Source organism: Balaenoptera borealis (assembly GCF_965194805.1).
Source record: "Balaenoptera borealis genome assembly, chromosome: 6".
Taxonomy (NCBI): domain Eukaryota; kingdom Metazoa; phylum Chordata; class Mammalia; order Artiodactyla; family Balaenopteridae; genus Balaenoptera; species Balaenoptera borealis.
The window spans coordinates 66,159,419-66,174,344 of record NC_138863.1 but is presented as its reverse complement, the minus strand read 5'-3'; the positions used below and the strand labels follow the sequence as shown (position 1 = coordinate 66,174,344).

Below are 14,926 nucleotides of genomic sequence, written 5' to 3'. Positions count from 1 at the left end.
TCATGACATCCTGTCCAAGGCACTGAACTTTGCTTGCCAAGGGCACACAGGAAGCCAAACCCTCTCAAATGTGCTGTATCTATCTTCAACTTTTAAAATAACCACCTATCCTTTAAATCAGGTGCCATTGTTGTCTCATAATCTCTGGTTAAATTTTATTAAAGATTTTTTCCCCAATATCACACTGCTGCCACAATCTTACCAGGCTTTTCTGCAGCATTCAATAAGAGTCTCCCATTTTAACTAATTCCCGTACCAGGACACAGTGTGAGAGTCTAAAACAGAATCAGCATGATATTCGTTCTACTTTTGCTCAGAGAATAAATAAGTGTTCATGCTAAACCTGGGATAATGCTTCCAAGCACCCCATACACAGCAGTGTGAACGAATGCAGTTAACCCAACACTAGTCAGGCTTGTATCAAATGGCGCTCCTACTGCAGTATTCACCTTGGAATAAGTAGGCAGGATTTATTATTTGTTGAAGTCACATAACTGCCAGGTTATGCAGGCTCCGTTCTCATACTATCACAAACAATCACAACAGAAGACAAATACAGGAAAACATAAAGCTCATTTACAAGGGAAGCAAATTTGCAATCAGACAAGGGCAATGTAACAGCCAAGAACTGCAGTAAATCTCTTACAGCTAATAGCCTCATCTAATAATGCTCTCCTTCAATGCCTCTGAGTAAATGGATTGCATTCAGTTTAAACAATCAAATCCAACATGCATTCCTCGATAGTTAGAGATGATGCTTGATAAGCAAACTCTAATTTACGATTCATTTACTCTTTAAGTGTCTTAAAGCTAGGATTGCTAGAAGACATCCTATGCTTATTCAAGCATGCTGACAGAACTGAAATCTCTTAGTAATTTCTCTCTACACCTCTCAGCATGGCTGACAGGCATCTGCCAAGACTATAGCACATAAACCACTGATTCATGCAAAAAATATTTACCCCCGAAAGATGTAGTAAAAGCTCAGCTTCCTCCAGCTTCCATAGCCCCTGAAGTGTTAATCTGAAGGAAGAGTTCCATGAGTTTTCACAGGCCAGCAGTGTGTCTCCTACACTTGACCTAGACAGCCTTACATAACGAAGCATCGGATCTGGGGAGCTTGCTGAATGTCATCACCAGCAAGAGTGAGGAGTATTGGCAGCAGCAGGCAGGCGGGCAGGCTGGGAGTTTGCATGGAAATCAAGAAGTCTTGTCTTTCTCTTTTCAAATGTTTTGGAAGGACAGTTAAGAATAGCTCAGAAACTGGTCTCGTTCTTTTTTGTGGGGAGAATGACCAGAAGCATAAAAGCTAAATCTTCCAGCAAGTACAAGATACCTCTTTCAGGGTTTGCAGTAAACCTAACAGAATGACTGGCTGTCTGTAAAGGACTGTGCCATGACGCCTCAAATGAAGGGAATGGTAAAGCAAAGTAACGACTCAAAGGCTACCACGGAGCTTTTGTCTACCTTTAACTCATTGTGGTAAGTATAGGGGAATATGTGTATTTGTAATAGAGGAATACTTGCAGGTATGAGTTGGTTTGCAGGTGTGAGTTGGTTTGCAGGACGATAACTAAAGGATTTGTAAAGAGTGTTCATGTCCCTTGAACATCTTATTGTAAGCAAGATGATAGCATTTATAATCCTGTGTATCAAATTCAGAATGCGGTGGGTTAAACAGGTTGTGCTTAATGTATTTCACTTTCAGATATTTTCATGAAAGTAGTAACAGAAGCAGGTACCTCTTTGTGGTGGTTTGCAGATAACTGTCAAATGTGTTAATTACTTCTACTGTCTATACTAAAAGGATTTGAATTTCAGCATTCAGATTTTGCGTATAATGAATCTTTTTTTAGACTTTGAAAGCAATTTCTCAGAATGAGGCAAGAGGATCACTGTGCTTTTAAATAAGCTTTCTTAGACTCACGCCTGGATATCTGGGGGATACTTTTGAACAACAAATTAAAAACAATGTACTCTACATCTAATTTTCATTCAATTACCTCAAATGCGTACAATACAAGTTAGGTCCTTAAAACCTGGAAATAATAAAACCAGTCCTATATTCTGATGCTGAGTAAAGTGATATGGTATTATTAATATGATATTATATTGTTTAATTATATATAGAACTGTGGTTTTGTATGGGATATGGGCTAAGATATATAATTCCCAAGGCAACAGAAACAGAAGAGAAGCCATGCATCTTTTAAAAATAATCTTAATGTGCTGCTCTTAGTCAGGAAACTTGTCTACTAATGCATCCCACTGAGACTAGAGGAGGGAAATAAGAGAAGCTTAGGTCTACGAAACAACACAATAGTTTAATTCCACCCCATCATGTAACCCCTAAGGAAACAGAGGTAGAAAGAAGTTAAATGATGGGCTGATGGTGACACAAAGGAAGAAGTGAGTAGAAAGGGGTTTTCTTGACAGTCACCGGTATTTTGCTGACCATACCACAGTGAATAATTGTCCTTTAGTATTGGTATAAAGGCCTGATGTACAATAATTTTTTTATCATAGGAATGACAGAGAACAAAGTGGAATAGCATTAAATATCTGCTTCTAGCAGTATTCTGATTTTTGAAAAACAAGTTTTGTAGTGGACAGAATGAGAAATTTTCTTCAATTATTTCTCACAACTGTAATGAACATACTGGTATGATAGTTAACTAAAATTTCAAATTATGAAATAGTATTCTGAACATTTAGCACTGGATACCATGTTGGTGGTTCAAATTCTTTTATTTTGTTAATGTTGATTGTGGTGCTAGGCTTATCCATCTCTTGGAGAGCTAATGTACGTGAAATAACCCATAGGAAGCAAAGGACTGGAAAAGAGAATGTTTCAAAAGAGATTTTGTCCTGTTACTTTCAAGCAAACTGAGCCTTTTGTAGTCAGGCACTTGTTTTTCATTTTTGCATCCCTGCCCACAGCACAGGGGTTACTGTGCCCTCAATAAATGTTTGCTGAATAAATAAATGGAGGGGTGAAATGCATCCATATTGACCCTTCTATGAGAGTTGCATATGTTATTGCCAAGTAGAATTCCTTGGAGGAGTCATTTTAAGGAATGTATAAGAATGATTTACAAATGTATCTCTTAAATAAGTGCCAAAGTAAATGAATGCTTCTGAAATACTTGTTTAGAAACTGTTCTTACAAATTTTTTTTTAGTGTATTCCTTGCCACCTAATTAGATCAACTTGGTATAGGTTTGACAGCCCATAAGAGATAATCCAACTTTCACTAGGTTAACCAAATAGAGGTTTTGTTTTACTCAAGTGACATTAAGTTGAAATAAGTGACATTAAGTTAGGATTTCACAGTCCTGGCAGACCCACAGTCCTCACGGCTCTAAGCTCATTTTTCCTTCCACTTGGCCATCCTTAGTATGTGGCCTTTATCCTCTGATTTGTTGCCCTGTGGTCTCAGAATGGCTCCCTCACCTCCTGCATCCTGACTACATTCTAGGCAGGAGGACAGAAAGTGCAAAAGGCAAAAGGCAAAAGGCAAGTGCCAGCTGGATCAGCTTTCTCCAAGAGCTTTCCCAGAAGAGACTTTGACTTATGTCTTCTGGGTTGTAACTGTAAAAAATGCCACCCCTCCTGGGGGTGGGAGGACTCTGGAATAATTGTGTTTTTAGCTGATCTCATTGCCACCCCCAACAGAGCTGGGGTTCTGTTTTTAAGGCAAAGTGAGGTGCTTCCCAACATCCATTCTCCCTTAGCATACAGTTTTGGTGATTCTGGGAAAATCCTAAAGTGTAATCATTTAGTCTAAGCTGATTTATCTTCCAAAAGAAGGAAAAGTTTTCTCATTTTATATCTGGCTCTTCTATGGAAAAAATTATCCTACTTTTGCAATAGAATGTTACCTGGGAAACAATGGATTTATAACTACACCATAGTCAAACAGATACAAAGAGAAAGCTGGAGATAAACTTTTCAGAATGAAAAAGGGAAAATAATCCCATCTGCCATTTCACCTCATACTCAACCCATAATCACAATCAAGGTTGTCTAAAGCTGTTTCTTTCTGGAAAGATTCTATAAAAGATTAAATGGACACTGAATTAAAGCTCTAACCCTTAAAATTTATGCAACTACTAAGTAAAATGGTGTCTCACTAATTTAGAAAAGAGGCTTTTCTTCATTTGTTTCAGTTTCGTCTGTTGTCTTGTTGGAATCAGCTAGACTGAAAAGCACATGGCGCCTCCCGCTGAGCCATGGAAAACTTTATCAGATAACCCAACTAGGTCACAAGAGCGCCTCTCTAAACCAGAAGCTGTTCTTTATATGGTCTGGAATAATACTGACATCTTTTAAAAAACCTGGAACAAAATGAACCCTCAAGCCAAAAGTTTTACTTTAAACTTATAGAGGGTTCCTGGGCACAGAAGAATAGAAGCTCTCTAATTTTAGAGGAAAAAAATGATGGCATTCATAGTTTCTACCAAACTTAACTTTTAAAGGAAGATAGTTGACTTCTGAACCCAAGTCACAATCACCTTGAAATAACCTATTCGGAAAAAAATTGAATATTGCAGTAGCTTCTACTTCACTGAATAGCCATGAGGAGCATGGTATTTATTTCACTTTCTTACAGAAATAAATGAGGAAATTCTTTGCAGAACACCAAGACTATTCCCAGCTTAACTGGAAACAGCAAAAATAAAATATGTTTAGTACCTGGCAGGTATGAGTTTTACAAGTCGCAAACTCAAGGGAGAACAAAATTGCAACTTTCTTCATTTCCCTATAAATTAATTTAATTTCTATTTTACTGTCCCATTTTTGCCTAACGGCAGAAAACGTAATTATTTCTAGGTCAGCTCAATCACTTTAATACTTTTTCGGTTATCTCAGGTTTAGCTCAGTAAAATGTGAGGTTTTAATTTTTGCCCTTTATATTAATTAGAGTAACACTAGCTTCGGCAACAAATACATCCAAAAGTCTTGGTAGCTTAGTACAATGAAACTGTATTTCTTACTCACACAAAGATCTATGTGGTTGTTCCTGGTTGGCAGGTGGTCTTCCGCGTGATGATTCATGGATCCTTCTTGCGGCTCCTCCTGCCTCTAGAGTAAGCTAACAGACAAAAAGAGATCATGAAGAATTACACATACCTCTTCAGCCCAGAAGAGGTACACATGACTGGCTTATATTTAAATGGAGAGGAATAGTCACATAGCTCCTCCTAGATGCAATGGAAGGCTGAGAAATGTTGTCCCTGGCTGGGCAGCCATTTCTCAGAAGGGAGCATAAGTTCTTGTGGTCATCAAGCTCTCTCTGCCTACTTTTCATCTTTGCAGTTGAAGCATCTTTTGAAAATATATCATCTTTTGCCAATTATTGTCTTTTGAGATTAAATTAGAGAACTGAGAGGATTTAACAGTGGGCGTAGGGGATGTCTTCTTGTGTTGGTGGCATGAGTGATTATATTTTGCACCTGGAAATGGGATCGCATCCTTTTCCTTCCACCTACAGAGATTGGAGAAACTTTAGTACAGGTATTCAAATGTTTACATTATAGTACCTGAAATTCAGGTTTATAGTTTTACATTTTAAATAAAGTACCCCAAATTGGAACAGTTCCACATGCTATGAGAAACATGGCTTGTCTATATGAATTTTGAAAGAACAGTTTCTAAATCCATTCTGAACATAACATCCAGCTAATGCTTGGATATCACTTTGGCATTTCAGGCAGGATGTAAGAAAATATGAGGAAGGGTTAGAACCTGTATCAGGAAAGCGAATTTCTCAGAAATCCTCAGCAGACTTCTTCATGGGTCTCACTGGCTAGAATTGTTATATGGCCACTTATAGTGGCAAGAGAAGAAGCCGGGAAAGATAGCTTTCAAGTTGGATTGTTAGATGTTTCAAACAAAACTGGGGTTCTCTTAATAAGGAAGAAGGAGAAAAAGAATAACTATATCTGTCTCAACACTAATAGCTCAATTAATCAGCCTGAGGTGATTATAAACTTCTTTTACACTTTCCAGAGGGCTTAGTACAAGTGGTGTGTATGCGGGTGGGTGGCGGAAGGGCGGAGAGAGAGAGAAAGAGAAAGAGAGGGAGAGGGAGAGGGAGAAGAGAGAAAGGGACACAGAGAGAGACATAGAGAGAGAACATGGAACTGAATGAAAGTGACTTGATATTATAAGAAAACTGGGGTGGTAAAGACAAAGATTCAGCTCTAGAAAAAGAAAATTCTAGAGACCTCTGAGATAAACCCTAAATAGTTAAAAGGCTATTCTGTAATAATTAAGAAGTAGACTAGGTATCAGCAGAAACACAGGGAAGTGGTCTGAAAAATATATTATTGATACATACCTGGAGCAGGTATGTTTAAATTAGTGCCCTTGAGTCTGTGTTGGAATTGACAAGGATGAGGCTCACTCAGTCCGTGTGGTAGTGGCCCGAGGAATCTGGTTATTTTAAGTGATCTCTTTCCTTAGGGAGCTGGGGAAAAGCAACTGCACATCAGTGATGCCACAATCCAAAGTCCAATTTGTCCATCTAAACATGTGGACAATAAGACAGGCCAGCTAATGTGGTGACTAACGTGAATGGTGACCAGCGCTGATGAGGTTTTCTTAAGCTCATTGTTGGGGTTTTGTATCTATTGCTGTTCTGCACTGCATCTGTTGCTCTGAATCAGACGACTTCCAGCAGGAGAAAAGGAGGAGAGAAGGAGAGAAGGAGGGAGGAAGGAGACAGAGACAAAGAGAAAGAGAGACAGAGAGATTGGGGGAGAGAGAGAGAGAATGAATACATTGATTGGTGCTGAGGATGAATCCCTAGGCAATCCAGAGACTGCTTTCATTTAAATTTGCTCTGCAATCAGTGGCTAATGAACCAGGGTGTTTGTAGATTTATAATTTTGCCTTTCCATATTTTCAGTCTTGGATTCTCTTCTAAACCTGCTAGAATATATTCAAAGCAGGTGTTCTTCTTAAACTAGAAAGAGGCACCCTTCAAAAAAAAGCTTTATTTTCTCCTTCCCGGTTGCCATTCTTCATTAAACACACACACACACCCCGGAATACCTAAGCTTTTAGATAAAAAGGAGAATCATCCAGGTTGGAATATGTGTGTGGATGGGAGGATGTGGGGAGAGGGGTACCTGGGAAGAAGGAAGAGACATGCTCAATTTTTGTCCTTTCTGGTATTTTCTCGTTTCCAAGTTGGTTTCCTGGGTGGCACCTCAGCACGCGCAGCCCTGGTTCTTCATCAATATGTCAGGTTACCTCTGTTGTAGCCCTAAAGGGCTGCCATGACTACACTGTCCTGTCTTTCCCAGAATCCCCACATTCTAATACCAATCCACCTCCACATAGTTAGCATTACTCAGGAATTTCCTTCCAGATCTATGAATAGTTCTCAGATCAAATCAAAAGAAACAGTTTACTTTCCTTCTCACTTATTTTGGCCAGTGTTTCAGTCTCACTGAAACTTGCAGGTATGAGAAATCTTTATGCTATTTCATGACTCTACCAATTTGCTCAGGTTGTTCCTTCTGTTGGGGTCACTTTTTTCCCCTCACCCAACATCCCTGGTTTTGCCTTTCCCATCATCAGTGAAACCTATTAGGTTTAAGGACCAGTTTTTTTCAAGCAGCATTTCGGATACCTCTACCCCATCCAAGTAGAAAATATTACTGACTGTTGGGATATTACTGTGACCTATAAAGCCCTAGTGTGTTTATATGACACTTTAATAAATATGTTTGCTTCTATACCACTTCGCTCAACTAACTGGTCAACTACTTAAGAACCAGTACTGGGTTTTATTCATTTTTGAATTTCCAGCACCTAAAATGAAGCCTTCCTGGGAAACACTATGCATTTAATAACCGTTCCATGCAATAAAAATTGTGATTATTAATAATAAAGATGAGGGGCAGAGTCAAGATGGTGGTGTGAAAAGAAATGGAGTTTGTGTCTCCCCACAACTAGGGCACCTGCCGGATGCTAGTGGGGGACCCCGACACTCAAGGGGATGGGAGGAACCCCCAAGTGAACCGGTAGGATGTGGGGAGGACTGAGGAGGGAGGAGAGGTGGAGGCCGGACAGGACCAGAGCCCCTGAGGGGTGGCTGAGAGGAGGGAGGGGTTCCCATAGGTGGAGGGACCCTTGGGGGGCTCGGATCAGAGGGGAGTGGGACTGCGCCCAGCGTTTCCCCTGCCCAATCGCCGGGGAAGTCTGCCTGGCTCTCAGGCCAGGTCCTACACCCTCAGAGGGCCCCTCTGGTCTGGGTTGGTCCTAAGGTGTAGGAGGGAGGACAGGAGAGAACAGGAGAGGCAGGCGGGGGGAGAGTGGAAGGCATGTGCCCCATCCACTCGGGCATGGGGAACCTGCTGAGCTCCCAGGCCAATCTCCTGCCCTCCAAAGCCCACTCCAGGCTACGTGGGTCCTGGGGGCATAGGAGGGAGGCTGGGGAGATCAGGAGAGGTGGGCGGGAGGGGACCTCCAGGACCAAAGAACCTCAGACCCCAGGGAATATTCATCAGAGTGAGGTCTCCTGGAGGTCCTCATCTCAGCACCAAGACCCAGCTCTACGCAACAGCCTACAAACTCCATTGCTGGAAGCCACAGGCCAAATGACGAGTAAGATAGGAACATAATCCCACTTGTAAAAAAAAAAAAAAGAGAGAGACAGCAAAAAAATATGTCACAGATGAAGGAGCAAGGTAAAAACCTACAAGACCAAATAAATGAAGAGGAAACAGGCAGTCTACCTGAAAAAGAATTCAGAGTAATGATAATAAAGATGATACAGAATCTAGGAAATAGAATGGAGGCACGGATTGAGAAAATACAAGAAATGTTTAACAAAGATCTAGAAGAACTAAAGAACAAACAAACAGAGATGAACAACACAATAAATGATAAGAAAAATACACGAGAAGCAATCAATAACAGAATAACTGAGGCAGAAGAACAAATAAGTGAGCTGGAAGACAAAATTGTGGAAATAACTGCCGAGGAGCAGAATAAAGAAAAAAGAATGAAAAGAATTGAAGACAATCTCAGAGACCTCTGGGACAACACTAAACACACCAACATTCAAATTATAGGGGTCCCAGAAGAAGAAGAGAAAAAGAAAGGGTCTGAGAAAATATTTGAAGAGATTACAGTGGAAAACTTCCCTAACATGGGAAAGGAAATAGTCACCCAAGTCCAGAAGGAACAGAGAGTCCCATACAGGATAAACCCTAGGAGAAACACACCAAGACACATATTAGTCAAACTAACAAAAATTAAATTGAAAGAAAAAATATTAAAAACAACAAGGGAAAAACACAAAATACCATAGAAAGGAATCCCCATAAGGTTATCAGCTGATTTTTCAGCAGAAACTCTGCAGGCCAGAAGGGAGTGGCAGGATATACTTAAAGTGATGAAAGAGAAAAGCCTACAACCAAGATTACTCTACCCAGTAAGGATCTTATTCAGAATCAACGGAGAAATCAAAAGCTTTTCAGACAAGCAAAAGCCAAGAGAATTCAGCACCACCAAACCAGCTTTACAACAAATGCTAAAGAAACTTCTCTAGGCGGGAAACACAGAGAAGAAAAAGACCCACAGAAACAAACCCAGAACAATTAAGAAAATGGTAACAGGAACATACATGTTGATAATAACCTTGAATGTAAATAGATTAAATGACCCAACTAAAAGACACAGACTGGCTGAATGGATACAAAAACGAGACCCATATACATGCTGTTTACAAGAGACCCACTTCAGACCTAGGGGCACATACAGACTGAAAGTGAGGGTTGGAAAAAGATATTCCATGCAAATGGAAATCAAAAAAAAGCTGGAGTAGCAATACTTGGATCAGACAAAATAGACTTTAAAATAAAGAATGTTACAAGAGACAAGGAAGGACACTACATAATGATTAAGGGATCAATCCAAGAAGAAGATATAACAATTATAAATATATATGCACCCAACATAGGAGCACCTCAATACATAAGGCAAATGCTAACAACAGTGAAAGGGGAAATCGACAGTAACACAATAATAGTAGGGGACTTTAACACCTCACTTACACCAATGGACAGATCATCTAAAATGAAAATAAATAAGGAAACACAAGCTTTAAATGACACAATAGACCAGATAGATTTAATTGATATTTATAGAACATTCCACCTGAAAGTGACAGAATACACTTTCTTCTCAAGTGCACATGGAACATTCTCCAGGATAGATCACATCTTGGGTCACAAATCAAGCCTCAGAAAATTTAAGAAAATTGAAACTGTAACAAGCATCTTTTCAGACCACAATGCTATGACATTGCAAATCAATTACAGGAAAAAAACTGTAAAAGCCACAGATGGAGGCTAAACAGTGTGCTACTAAATCACCAAGAGATCACTGAAGAAGTCAAAGAAGAAATTAAAAAATACCTAGAAATAAATGACAACAAAACATGATGACACAAAACCTATGGGATGCAGCGAAAGCAGTTCTAACAGGGAACTTTATAGCAATTCAATCTCACCTCAAGAAACAAGAAAAATCTCAAATAAACAATCTAACCTGACACCTAAAGCAACCAGAGAAAGAAGAACAAAGAAAACCCAAAGTCAATAGAAAGAAAGAGATCATAAAGATCAGAGCAGAAATAAATGAAATAGAAATGAAAAAAAACAATAGCAAAGATCAATGAAACTAAAAGGTGGTTCTTTGAGAAGATAAATGAAATTGATAAACCCTTAGCCAGACTCAACAAGGAAAAAAGGGAGAGGACGCAAACCAATAAAATTAGAAATGAAAAAGGAGAAATCACAACTGACACCATAGAAATACAAAAGGTTATAAGAGACTACTACAAACAACTATATGCCAATAAAATGGACAACCACGAAGAAATGGACAAATTCTTGGAAAAGTACAATTTTCCAAGACTGAACCAGGAAGAATTAGAAAATATAAACAGACCTATCACAAGTAATGAAATTGAAACTGTAATTTAAAATCTTCCAACAAACAAAAGCCCAGGACCAGATGGCTTCACAGGTGAATTCTATCAAACATTTAGAGAATAGCTAACACCCATCCTTCTCAAACTCTACCAAAAAATTGCAGAGGGAAGAGCACTCCGAAATTCATTCTACAAAGCCACCATCACCCTGATACCAAAACGAGAAAAAGATATCACAAAAAAGAAAATTATAGACCAATATCACTGATGAACATAGATGCAAAAATCCTAAACAAAATAATAGCAAACATAATCCAACAACATATAAAAAGGATTATACACCATGATCAAGTGGGATTTATCCCAGAGATGCAAGGATTCTTCAATAGACGCAAATCAATCAATGTGATACACCATATTAACAAATTAAGGAATAAACACCATATGATAATCTCAATAGATGCAGAAAAAGCTTTGGACAAAATTCAACACCCATTTATGATGAAAACCCTCAGGAAAATGGGCATAGAGGGAACTTACCTCAACATAATAAAGGCCATATATGACAAACCCACAGCAAACGTCATACTCAATGGTGAAAAACTGAAAGCATTTCCACTAAGATCAGGAACAAGACAAAGATGTCCACTCTCGCCACTATTATTCAACATAGTTTTGGAAGTCCTAGCCACAGCAATCAAAGAAAAAGAAATAAAAGGAGGGCTTCCCTGGTGGCGCAGTGGTTGAGAATCTGCCTGCCAATGCAGGGGACACGGGTTCGAGCCCTGGTCTGGGAAGATCCCACATGCTGCAGAGCGACTAAGCCCGTGAGCCACAATTGCTGAGCCTGCACGTCTGGAGCCTGTGCTCTGCAACGGGAGAGGCCATGATAGTGAGAGGCCCACGCACCGCGATGAAGAGTGGCCCCCACTTGCCGCAACTGGAGAAAGCCCTCACACAGAAACGAAGACCCAACACAGCCATAAATAAATAAATAAATAAAATTAAAACAAAAAAAAGGGCCATTATAGGGTCATTATTTAAAAAAAAAAAAAAAAAGCAAAGAAAAGAAATAAAAGGAATCCAAATTGGAAAAGAAGCAGTAAAACTGTCACTGTTTGCAGATGACATGATACTATACATAGAAAATCCTAAAAATGCCACCAGAAAACTACTAGAATTAATCAATGAATTTGGTAAGGTTGGAGAATACAAAATTAATGCACAGAAATCTCTGGCATTCCTATACACTAACAGTGAAAAATCAGAAAGAGAAATTAAGGAAACAATCCCATTTATCATCCCAACAAAAAGAATAAAATACCTAGGAATAAACCTACCTAAGTAGGCAAAAGACTTGTATTCAGAAAACTATGAAACACTGATGAGAGAAATCAAAATGACATAAACAGATGGAGAAATATACCATGTTCTTGGATTGGAAGAATCAACATTGTGAAAATGACTGTACTACCCAAAGCAATCTACAGATTCAATGCAATCCCTGTCAAACTACCAATGGCATTCTTCACAGAATTAGAACAGAAAATTTTACAATTCGTATGGAAACACAGAAGACCTCAAATAGCCAAAGCAATCTTGAGAAAGAAAAACAGAGCTGGAGGAATCAGGCTCCCTGACTTCAAACTATACTACAAAGCTGCAGAAGTCAAGACGGCATAGTACTGGCACAAAAATAGAAATATAGATCAATGGAACAGGATAGAAAGCCCAGAGATAAACCCAAGCACCTATGGTCACATAATCTATGACAAAGGAGGCAAGAATATACAATGGAGAAAAGACACTCTCTTCAATAAGCGGTGCTTGGATAACTGGACAGTTGTATGTAAAAGAATGAAATTAGAACACTCCTAACACCATACACAAAAATAAACTCCAAATGGATTAAAGGCCTAAATGTAAGACCAGGCACTATAAAACTCTCAGAGGAAAATATAGGAAAAACACTCTTTGACATAAATCACAGCAAGATCTTTTTTGACCCATCTCCTAGAGTAATGAAAATAAAAACAAAAATAAACAAATGAGACCTAATTAAACTTAAAAGATTTGCACAGCAAAGGAAACCATAAACAAGACAAAAAAACAACCCTCAGAATGGGAGAAAATATTTGCAAATGAAACAATGGACAAAGGATTAATTTCCAAAGTATACAAACAGCTCATGGAGGTCAATATCAAAAGAACAAATAATTCAATTAAAAAAGGGGCAGAAGACCTAAATAGACATTTCTCCAAGGAAGACATACAGATGGCCAAGAGGCACATGAAAAGATTCTCAACAACACTAATTATTAGAGAAATGCAAATCAAAACTACAGTGAGGTATCACCTCACACCAGTCAGAATGGCCATTATCAAAAAATCTAGAAGCAAGAAATGCTGGAAAGGGTGTGGTGAAAAGGGAACCCTCCTGCACTGCTGGTGGGAATGTAAATTGATGCAAACACTATGGAGAACAGTATGGAGGTTCCTTAAAAAACTAAAAATAGAACTACCATATGACCCAGCAATCCCACTATTGGGCATATACCCTGAGAGAACCGTAATTCAAAAAGAGTCATGTACCACAACATTCACTACAGCACTATTTACAGTAGCCAGGACATGGAAGCAACCTAAATGTCCCTCAACAGATGAATGGATAAAGAAAATGTGGCACATACATACAATAGAATATTACTCAGCCATAAAAAGAAACAAAATTGAGTTATTTGTAGTGAGGTGGATGGACCTAGAGTCTGTCATACAGAGTGAAGTAAGTCAGAAAGAGAAAAACAAATACCGTATGTTAACACATATATATGGAATCTAAAAAAAAAAAAAAAAATGGTACTGATGAACCTAGTGGCAGGGCAGGAATAAAGACATAGACATAGAGAATGGACTTGAGGACACGGGGTGGGAGGGGGAAGCTGGGGTGAAGTGAGAGTAGCATCGACATATATACACTACCGAATGTAAAATAGCTAGCTAGTGGGAAGCAGCAGCATAACACAGGGAGATCAGCTCGGTGCTTTGTGACCACCTAGAGGGGTGGGATAGGGATGGTGGGAGGGAGGCTCAAGAGGGAGGGGATATGGGGATATATGTATGCATATGGCTGATTCACTTTGATGTACAACAGAAACAAACACAGTATTGTGAAGCAATTATACTCCAATAAAGATCTGTTAAAAAAATAATAATAAAGATGAACTCCCTCTACTTTAAGAAGCCAAACATATACAAATCCAGACATATGAAATAGAAAATACTAGGAATAATGATACAGCCTTTAAAAAGATGCTTCACTATGTAAGACAGCACCAAATTTTCACTGAAAATGTCATTTAATAGTTGTCTTTACATTCAGTTTTTCCAGGAAAAATATATATTTCTTAAAATAAGCAATATCTGTACTTCAAAAGTCCAACTGCAGGCAATGGCTTGATTTAAAAAAAATTTTAAAACCTGGCTATAGTAGCAGCTGTACTTTGACTGTTCTCTTCATGCTTTATTAAAACCATATGTAAGAATTACAAAATACTTCTCTCTTTTGAGAAGCTAGATATTGGAAGTCTATTTGAAAACACTCCAAAAATTATAAAAAATGATATCTATTATTAATAGAGTTTAAATTTCATATTTGGCCCAATATTATATAAGATGTTCTAGTTTCCCTAAACTCTCACATTTGGTTTACTATTTTATTCTTATAATAACCCTGTGATAGGTGTTAAACAGATTTCAACACTCTACCCTACACTATTTATTTATTTATTTATTTATTTATTTATTTATTTATTTATTTATTTATGGCTGTGTTGGGTCTTCGTTTCTGTGTGAGGGCTTTCTCTAGTTGCGGCAAGTGGGGACCACTCTTCATCGCGGTGCGCGGGCCTCTCACTATCGTGGCCTCTCCCGTTGCGGAGAACAGGCTCCAGACGCACAGGCTCAGCAATTGTG

General features: G+C 38.8%; 1 protein-coding gene across 1 annotated transcript in view; it reads right to left on the bottom strand.

Annotated features, from left to right (window-relative positions):
- Positions 1 to 14,728, bottom strand: part of LOC309630280 (sodium channel protein type 1 subunit alpha-like) — a 95,720-nt gene extending 80,992 nt beyond the window's left edge. Inside the window, exon 1 of the mRNA XM_082395380.1 lies at positions 963 to 14,728. The gene's annotated coding sequence lies outside the window, so the exon portion shown is untranslated. The remainder of the gene's footprint in view (positions 1 to 962) is intronic.
- Between the last annotated feature and the right edge of the window lie 198 nt (positions 14,729 to 14,926).